Below are 9,958 nucleotides of genomic sequence, written 5' to 3'. Positions count from 1 at the left end.
TTTGGTATGTATATCAGCATTGTGAATATAAGCTAAAGTATTAATGAAGCCAGTTTCAAATTCTCTTCTTGTGTTTAATTTTATATGAAAACACAAAGACATTACATTTCTTGCAGTTAATGTTTAGTTGGTATATATGGCTTCTACATTTTGAGTGGATAAATTAAGCAAACATAAATATGTGATAATGTAACAAATATCTAAGTTCTACACCTTCTAAACACACACACACACACACACACACACACACACACACACACACACCACACCACGCATCCAAGTACATACATATGGGAAATATAGCCATCTAAAAAGGGTCCTGGATAAAGTCTGGTAAATTTGAACTTTGGCCAGGCCTGTATGGCTCAGTGATTGAGCATTGACCTATGAATCAAGAAGTCACAATTTGATTCCAGGTCAGGACACATTCCTAGGTCTCAGGCTTGATCCCCAGTAGGGAGCATGCAGGAGGCAGCCAATCAATGATTTTCTCTCATCATTGCTGCTTCTATCTCTCTCTCCCTCTCCCTTCCTCTCTGAAACCAACAAAAATATATTTTTTAAAAATTAACTTTGCCTATACAATTTTAACCTGACTCTTTAATTCCATCAAAAGTGAGAAACAACTCATCAATTTCATGAGACATAAGGTTGCTTTCTGGAATTAGACAGTGGTTCACTAAGCTCACTGATCAATCTAGTCATCTTGTTTGATCTGATAACCCTAGAGAGGGAGTGTACCAGGTTCAGTAGCTTCAAGCACTACTCTGGTTTACATTGGAATAATAGCTTGTTAGTGGTACAATCATTTCAGGGTTGGAGAGAATTTTTAGATTCTATTATAAAATAGGCCACCAGCTATATTTTGTAATATCAGAAAAAAAATGATGTGCTCTCTGGTACATATGTAATGTGTTATATCCACAGGATAAAGGGACTCAAATCCAGTTTCTTATGTAGCAATCTCAGATACAGAATAATAAAAATAATATATTCATGACTGTGGCCAGATTTGCATTAACATAGCTAAAGGTAAAAAATTTCCCCTTGTGTTTATGCTTCCAGACAATCTGACACTTAATTTTTGGGGGGAATTTCTGTTTCAAATATCCCTAGGAAATATGCATATATAGAAATGTTCAGCTATTTAAAAGTGTCATGGAAGAAATTCTGCATATCTTTCATGACTAATAGAAATACCAAAAAATAGTTTCTAACTAGCTAAGCCTGACAAGTTTAGATTTATACTCCACAAGCCTAATTATTTATAGTCCATTTATTTTCATAATAACTATAGAAAAAACAGGCAATGAAATGTGACTGTTACTTTGAATTTTGGTTACTGAATTAGTTTTCACATGTTGGTTAAACTTTTTCCCAATAAAGTTATTATTTTTTAAGAATCTAAAGAAAAATACTTGAACATGCATATTATTAAACCATAAATGATGGCTCTTAAGGAATAAGAACAGTTTCAAATAACTGTTAAATTGAAAATAATCTGTGCCTTTTTAAGGTCCAATGTTCAGTAATTAAATGCATAAATCAATCACTATTGCGATAATATTGATGAGAAAAAAATATAAAGCTTCTGTAGGAGAATGCTTTGATAGCAACTCTAAAAGTTTCATTACATGAAATATGGGTGTTTGTATCCAAAATTGTAAAACTTCCCTGGGCTCCCTGAGTCCCCAAGCACTCCTTCCACCCTAGCTCTGCCCACTGTGCTTTGTCCTACCTCAAACTCCAAATGCCTAGGGAAGTGGAAATAGCCTGGGGCCTGTGTGAACACCTGGTACCAGGTAGAAAAGTACACTGTGACAGGAGAAGCTTCCACCACTGCTGCTTTCTGTGCATGGTTTGTAGGGAAATCTCAGCACAACAGTGGCAATTCATGATCTACTGCAAATCCTGCTATGGAAAGGCATTTGGGCCAAAGGCTATGGTTACCTGAGGTGCCCACATGCATAATGCAGATAGTGGTGAGAGACTGGGCATCAAACCAGAGATTGTTCAACCTCACAACCAATCCAGACAATTCTAAATTTGCTCAGCAATAGGAAGCTGCTGAGAACTGTTCCAGGTGTGGGGATTCCATATATGCTGCCCAGAAGGTAATTAGAGCTGGAATGCTCTGGCACAAAAACTATTTCCATTGTGCCAAGTCAGGGAAGAGTTTTGAATCAACAACTCTGAGAAAAAAGGATGAATTCAATTGTAAAGGATGCTTTACAAAGAACTTTGTGCCTAAAGGCTTTGGCTATGGTCAAGACTGCTTGTTCATGCTCAATAAAGGTGTAAACTCTGAACAGATCACACACTGAGACTCTCTATGTAACCTAACACTAAACTACTGTAAAATTCTATCAGCACTTTTGTACTGAATATTACCAGGTGCTTGGATAGGCTGGCTGACTAGTAGGGACAGAGCACTGAGTATCCTTTTGCTTTATTACTCAAGACGATTACTTTTACATTTCAAATATAACTTCAGTTTGGAAACAAACAAAATTCCATCAGCAATATTTACTATTCAAATATAATATTTTTAAAACATTTAACTTAAAATTAAATATCCTATATAATAAAGAGGTAATATGCAAATTGACCATCACTCCAACACACAAGATGGCCGCCCCAATATGATCACAAGATGGCCAGCAGGGGAGGGACCAGGCCTGCAGGGGAGGACAGTGGGGGGGACCAGACCTGCAGGGAGGACAGTTAGGGGTGACCAGGCCAGCAGGGGAGAGCAGTTAGAGATGACCAGGCTGGCAGGGGAGGGCAGGTAGGGACAATTGGGCCAGCAGGGGAGCAGTTAGGCGTCGATCAGGCTGGCAGGGGAGTGGTTTGGGGGTGATTGGGCTGGCAGGCAGAAGCAGTTAGGGGCAATCAGGCAGGCAGGCAAGCAGGTGAGCCAGTAGTCCTGGATTGTGAGAGGGATCCCAGATTGGAGAAGGTACAGGCTGGGCTGAGGGACACACCACCCCCCCTCCCATGCATGAATTTCATGCACCGGGCCTCTAGTAATAATATAACTTCTATCCTATTAAGATTCAATCTTATTTGCATTATTTTCAATTGGTCCCAGACTACTAGTTTCAGTAATGAGCTATACATTTTATCTGGTTTAATTTTCCTGCCCATTTTTTAAAGTACATGTAGGTTGTGAAAGGCACCAAAAGAAAAATGCAGATTTTCTAACAGGTCAAAACTGGGTTTGAGGAATCCTGGGCTGATTGTAATTGCCAGAGTCTTTGGAAAGGAGTAGGGAGGGTAACACAGAGATTTCCAGGGAATGTGTATTCTCTAGGAAAAGGAGAATCTGATTCATTCCAATACATGCTTGATATTTGCTTCATCATTCATTCCCTCAAAAACTTCACCATGCCCTAACCGGTTTTGGCTCAGTGGATAGAGCATCGGCCTGCGGACTCAAGGGTCCCAGGTTCGATTCTGGTCAAGGGCATGTACCTTGGTTGCGGGCACATCCCCAGTGGGGAGTGTGCAGGAGGCAGCTGATCGATGTTTCTCTCTCATTGATGTTTCTAACTCTCTATCCCTCTCCCTTCCTCTCTGTAAAAAAATCAATAAAATATGTTAAAAAAAAACTTCACCATTCCTGTTCCTTGTCTTCAACATATATATAAAAGCCCACTCTCTGAGGAGATATTTTCTGCAGTTTTATAAAACCTGAGTCACTAATCTTGTGTTTTCTACCCCAGTGATGGATTTCAAAATCTATTTGTCACTTTGCTTATGATACCCCATTTTGTTTAGAACATTTCTCTCCTTCCTGCTCTTCTAAGAGCAGGAAATTGACCCTTCAACCATTAGTTAACTCACTATTCAATCTTCTCATTAACTTTTATTCATTGATTTAGATTGAGTTTTGATCTCAGTTAATGTAGTTTGGGATAGCTGCATTACACTGAAGTAACTAATCCACACACCTCATAACTAATGACACCAAGTATTTATTTTTCATCCATCCTTATGTTTGATGTATTGGCTGGAGGGAGGTTCTGTTAATTGAAGGCCTTCAAGGCTGGCAGAGATCCTATCTCTTCCATTCAGGATTATAATGGTAGTTAAAGAATAGAAAAATAAATGCAACACACCTTATAATGGTTCTTCAGGTTTCCAGTTAAAAGGTGACATGTCACTTCTGCCCACATTTCATAAACTGAAGCAAGTCATCTGAACATAGCTAACTCAAACAGGAGTGTGAGTGCAATCCTACAGTGTGCCCAATAGAAGGACTGGCACTTGTGTGACCATCGCTGTGGTCATCAAGAGAATAAAAGCTATCATATTGATCCTGATATGCCCTGGTTATACATATTTTAAATTCTGTATATCCTGAGTGCCTATCCTATGTCTAACAACTTCTAAGTTATTTATTACTAATTAGAATAGCATACTAACCTTGCTTTTGAAGAGAATAGGAAACCAACTCTCCAACCATTTATTAACCACTCAGTCTCTAATTTGCAAAACCAGAGCATCCTTGAAGAATCAATAGACTTTTGAGATACTTGAGATAATTTTTTAATTCTTTTTTTTAATTTTGAGGCAAAACATTCAGAAAATAGTGAGCTTTTATAGTCAAGGGTAAAACGGCATTGAAAATAAATGGTAAAAGTGAACACAGGTTAAGGCATGGTCTATTGCCTGGCTAATCAGCCTTCCATTTTCTAAGAAACAGAATTATTCAGACAAATTGAAAAACGTGTCATAACATGGAGGGGGAACCTAAATTTCACACTGGATGCTATAAAGCATAAAGAAGATCCCAGAAATAATTTCCATTTTATTTGACTAAGGCATAGCAAAATACTTAGATTTTCTCCTAACAGGGAAACACTCTTGTCTCTGTATAAATAGAGAAGACTGTGGAGTTGTTAATGACATCTGATTACGCACCAAGAGAATAATGACATGTGCACATGGGCAAAGATTTCCGAAGGCTGACTGACAGCTTTGTTTTAGCAGCTAGATCTTGGAAGGGAAAAATGAGTTTCTGTTATCACTTGTCACTGCTTCTCTAATGACCACTATCTGGATCTGGCTGGCAATGTTCCCCACCCTCAAGCTGGACCCAAATAAGATTATGTAATAGGGGTAGGGAAAACACCTCTTTTTTGTGCTGGTGCCATATCTTTGCCCAGCATGCCAATCCTTTCTTCCTGGGTGCTAGTTATATAACCACATGATTTTCTTGCTTTTCTAACTGCATTATTTCTCAACTAGATGCCCAATTCACAAAATTCATCCATGGGGGGTTAGGGGGTACCTCAGCCCTCCCTGCATCCTTTCACAATCCGGGACACCTCGGGGGATGTCTGACTGCTGGTTTAGACCTGGGATTGGGCCTAAACCAGCAGTCGGACATCCCTCTCGCAATCTTGGACCACTGGCTCCTAATTGCTTGCTTGCCTGCCTGCCTGCCTGATCTCCCCTAACCACTTGGCATGCCTGCCTGATCACCTTTAACAATTTTCTCACCTGCCTGATAACCCCTAACCACTCTCCTGCCTGACTAATCTCCCCTAACTGCTCGCCTGCCTGCCTGATCACCTCTAACCCTTCTGACTGCCTGCCTGATCTCCCCTAACCACTTGGCATGCCTGCCTTATCACCTTTAACCACTTGCTCACCTGCCTGATTGCCCCTAACCACTCCCCTGCCTGCCTGATCTCCCCTAACCACTCGCCTGCCTGCCTGATCACCCCTAACTACTTGCCTGCCTGCCTGATCACCCCTAACTACTTGCCTGCCTGCCTGATCACCCCTAACCACCTCTGCCTTGGCGCCCACCACTGCGACTTAGTTAGGAAGGACATCTGAAATGATGTCCAGAAGGTCATTCGGCTGTCTGGTCTAATTAGCATATTACACTATTATTATTATAGATTGGTTTTATTTTTCATTATTTTGCATTAGTATCACTAAAGCTCATAATATCTGTAAATTTTCATTTAACTTAATTTTCCTGCTTACTTCTTTAAATGTATGATAAATGTTTTAAGTTAATGGAGATAGGTAGACATATGGCAAAACCACTTTGCAGAAAAGATAAATGAGAAGTCTTAAGAAAGCACAATTATGTTTTCATTTCTAAAATATGGAGTAAGGTCCTGAGCTCTTCTTTAATACAATTTAAAATAAAATTTTAAGTTAATTAAGATTATTGTATAGATTCTTACCTATTGCAGTTCCTTAGTACCTTGAGCATAGTGGATTCTTAGTAAACATTGCTTCATGAGAATGATGATCATCATTCAGTGCATGATGGTATAAAGTCCTGATGTTACAGGTGCAAGGTTCATGAGTCTAATGCTTCAAAAGAAAGACCAATATTTGATAGACTAGAGTTTGAAGCAAAGAAAGGCTTATTGATCAAGAAGGCCTAGCTTGAGAAGAGGAGAGAACTAATTATTAAATCTATCTTAAGAAAGCTTGATATAAAAGAAGTTTCTTTTATATCAAGGGAGAAGAGGATGGGTGAGATAAGAGGTGTATGGGGACTGTAGTCTGCCAGGTCTGAAAAAGGATCCAGGGCAAAGCTGGAAATTTCTAAATTTCTTTGTCTCTGGTTGGTCTGTTGACCCCCAGTGATCTGAGTTCACTTTTGGAGTCTTCTGTTCTTCATGAATATTTCCCAATCTCTTCCTGACACAGGGGCTACTCAAGCCTCTAGCAGAATTTCTCTAATTAGCGTATCAAAGCAGGAGCTATAGCCTGAAGGTCATGGAGAGAGGGTGCATTTCACTCTATTACACTGATCCCTGGCAATTCTGTAGCCAATGCAGGGCCATCCTACTGCCAATGTCTCTGAGGACAATTATTAGGACAAAATTATGGTGGAGAAGCATTTCCTACCCTGATCCACTATCAACATTTGCATAGTCACAATTCAATGCCTTTCCATACCATGTTTCTATTTCATTAATAAAAATAACAATCACCTTAGGAAATATTTCCTCTAGGTTTTATGCTAATAGCATTTCTCCCACTGTCTTTTATTTACAAGGAGCAAATAAGGGCTGTTTTGACAATCATAGTAAGACAGGAAAATTGACTTTCATTTTTTTTTCCACTTCTTTTGATCGTCATTATAGGGTTTAACTAGCAATCGATTTGTTTTCTCAGAATAATAATAATATTTGAATAAATATAAAACATTACTCCTGTAAAAGTAAAAAAAGAGAGTAATCAATGATTAATAATGTAGTTTTAAGGATTTTCACTCTGATTTAAAATGTATTTTATTTTCTTGACATAATTGCAGAAGTAAACCCAAGATGCTAATGTGTCTCTGAATTTTGCTAAATGTGCAAATATGATTAATAGGAATATAATAACTATATTTTATTTGCTGGTACAGGTCCATATGAAGTAGAGAGTTTTAGCATTTTCATTTTTAGTTCTGTTGGAAAAATGAAAAAATGAAAATTACCGTCTGTTTACTATTAACAATTAAGTCCTACATATAAATAACCAAAATTCAATGAAACCTGTATACTACACTATGGATAAAGTAGTGAAAAGAGACATGAACATGTTAGCATCCTCTGGGGGACACAATGAGGCAAGTTAAGTGCCCTAGGAGGGAAGTAGCAGTACCCTTCCAATTGGATGAGCCATGCAATAATGTGTGGCAAGGCTTCTCAGAAAAAGTAATGCTGAAACAGAGATCTACAGACTGAATAGTAGTTTAATAAAGAGTTGGAGACAGCTCTAGCTGGTTTGGTTCAGTGGATAGAGTGTTGGCCTGCAGACCAAAGGGTCTTGGGTTCAATTCCAGTCAAGGGCACAGGCCTGGGTTGTGGGCTCGATCTCCAGTTTAGGGCATGTAGAAGGCAGCCAATCAATGATTCTCTCTCATCATTGATGTTTCTATCTATCTTTTACTCTCCCTTCCTCTCTGAAATAAATAAAAAATATTTTAAAAAAGAGTTGGAGACAGAGTACAAATGTTTGAGTAGTACATGTGTATGTGTACACATGTGTGCATATGTGTTTATGTTTATGTGGTTTTAGACAAAAAGTGAATATGAGAGGATAAAGGGACCTACTCATATAAATCCTATCAGCTATATTAAGATAGGAAAATTTTGTCAAAGATCAGGACTGGCTCCATAATTTGTGGGGCCAGTACAATATGAGAAAATGGGGCTTCTCAATAAAAAATTTTAAGAACTTCAAGATGGCAGAGCAGAACATCAAACCAAGTATGGGTCCATTCTAAGAAATGGCCCTGTGAAATTGCTCATATCATATGCCCAGGAAGCTGGTCTCATCTAAGAATAGGAAACTATGAAAAGCCTTAAGTATGAGAATGCTAAAAAGTCATTATGTTTTAGAAATATGCCTCATCCTCTATCATAGAGTGATGATTGAAAGGGAAGCTATATTTGAAGAAGAAAAACTTGCCCTGAAGGCTACAAAATAATTCAGATGATAAATAATCTTGATATGAACTATGATAGTGGCCATAAAAATGGAGTGAATTAGAAAATTTCAGGATGCAGGATTTAGAAGAAAGAATACAAAAATTATGACAGATTGATGGCAAAAAATCTTGAAAATTCAAGAATGAATTTCAAGACATCCTATATAATAAAAGGCCAGCCATCATAAGCTTAATGACCAGAATGACCAAAGACCAGAACCACCAAAGCCCCTTGTCGGGCTGGCTCCACCCCCAAGCAAGTGGTTAGGGGCAATCAGGCAAGCAGGAAGAGTGGTTAGGGGTGATCAGGTAGGCAGGCGAGCTATTAGGGGCTATAAGTTAGGCAGACGGCTCCTCGCAGGGCTGACCCCACCCCCCAGCAAAGAAAGAGGGAGGCCAAGGCCAGCTAAGCCATTGCACCCCATGCCTGTTGCCTACAGAGGGAGGCCACCAGTGGCAGGGAAGGGGGAGGCAGCGCTGCACAGATGGCAAACAGTGGCAGTGGCAGGGGTGGAGCCAGCTGCCTGCAGTCCAGGGAAGGAAAGCCCGGATAGGCCCTTATGGGGTGCTACTACAGTGTTTTGGACAGGTTCAAGCCTTGGACTGAGGAGAGGGCAGAGTCCTCTCATTGCCACGTGCAAGTCCCAGCTTAGATGGCAGAACCCTCCTAGCACAATTTGGTTAGAAGGATTGGCCATGGGTTCTAAATCTATCTGTTACAGGATTCCAGGGCAGTAAGAATAGAAAAACAGAGACAGGAAAATTAAAACAAGGCCAAACAGTGTGGGCGATTGTCAGCCAGGTTGTAACTAACAAGCCATTGTCTTCCCCAGCCAAGGACACATAGCAAATGGTTAAAAACCTCCTTAAGGACACAAAGAAGAAAGGGAGAAGAAATGAAAAATGGGTAGTGTTACTCCCTAAGCAGAGCAGCCAGCAGTCTCAAGGCTTGGCTAAATAAAGTTGCCATGTGCTTCCCATAAATTCTGGGAAGGCCACAACAAAGTGAAAAGTGACCTTGAGAGTTAATCTGCACCAAAACATTCAGCAGAGGTTTTTGTTGTTTTGTGTGTGTGTTTTTTAAATAAGTCTTTATTGTTTAAAGTATTACATATGTCCCTTTTTATCCCCCATTGCCTTCTTCCCCTCTGCCCCCCAAGCCTTCACCACCCACCTCTGTATCCTTGGGTTATGCATATATGCATTTGCGTTCATTGGTGGATCTCTCCCTCTGCCCCCTCTCCACCCTTCCCTGCCTTCCCTCTGAGGTTGACAGTCAGTTTCATGTTTCTATGTCTCTGGGTCTATTTTTGTTAAGCAGTTTATGTTGGTCATTATATTCCACATATGAGTGAGATCATGTGATACAGCTTCTAGGGCAAAGGAAACTAAGGAGAAAATAGACAAATGGGACTACATCAAAATGAAAAGCTTCTGCACAGCAAAAGAAACCTTCTACAAAACAACAAGAAAGCCCACTGCATGGGAGAACATATTTGC

The 9,958-nt window shown here is 39.7% G+C and overlaps 1 pseudogene; it reads left to right on the top strand.

Annotated features, from left to right (window-relative positions):
* Nucleotides 1–1,750: 1,750 nt before the first annotated feature.
* Nucleotides 1,751–2,324, top strand: LOC102432428 (annotated as a pseudogene).
* Nucleotides 2,325–9,958: the final 7,634 nt, after the last annotated feature.

The sequence above is a fragment of the Myotis lucifugus genome, unplaced genomic scaffold, assembly GCF_000147115.1.
Source record: "Myotis lucifugus unplaced genomic scaffold, Myoluc2.0 scaffold_81, whole genome shotgun sequence".
In the NCBI taxonomy this organism is placed as follows: domain Eukaryota; kingdom Metazoa; phylum Chordata; class Mammalia; order Chiroptera; family Vespertilionidae; genus Myotis; species Myotis lucifugus.
Note: the sequence above shows the minus strand (reverse complement) of the source record. Positions and strands in the feature narration are given on the sequence as shown.